Genomic DNA, 534 nt, shown 5'->3' with positions numbered 1-534 from the left:
TTTTTTTTTTTTTTTACTTTTTTTCATCATCACTGCTGTCTCACCTTCCTTAGGTGAGCTGATGAAGCTGATTGTGTAGGAGTGCTAAGTCATTAGGTCAGTATTTCAGTCTTTCAAAATTTTGATGAAATATGCTGAAGATTTTAAGCCATTTGTAAGAACATGGATAAATCTTGAGATTATCATGCTAAGCAAAATAAGTCAGACAGCAAAAATTGAGAACCATATGATTTCACTCATATGTGGGATGTAAAACTGAAAACGACAAACAAACAAGACAAACAAACAAAAGCTCATAGACACAGATAATAGTGGTTACCAGAGGGAAAGGGGGGAGGGCAGAAGGTAGGGGGTCAAATATATATTGATGGAAGGAAACTTAACTTTGGGTGGTAAACACAAATTGCAATATATATCTATCTATATCTATATCTATATCTAATTTTATTAACCAATATTACCCCAATAAATTTAATAATAAATTTTAAAATTAAAAAAAATCACAAACATAAAAAATACTATATGTTCTGCACA

Source organism: Pteropus vampyrus, unplaced genomic scaffold (genome assembly GCF_000151845.1).
Source record: "Pteropus vampyrus isolate Shadow unplaced genomic scaffold, Pvam_2.0 Scaffold27, whole genome shotgun sequence".
NCBI classification, from domain to species: Eukaryota; Metazoa; Chordata; class Mammalia; order Chiroptera; family Pteropodidae; genus Pteropus; species Pteropus vampyrus.
This window is presented reverse-complemented; position numbering follows the sequence as displayed.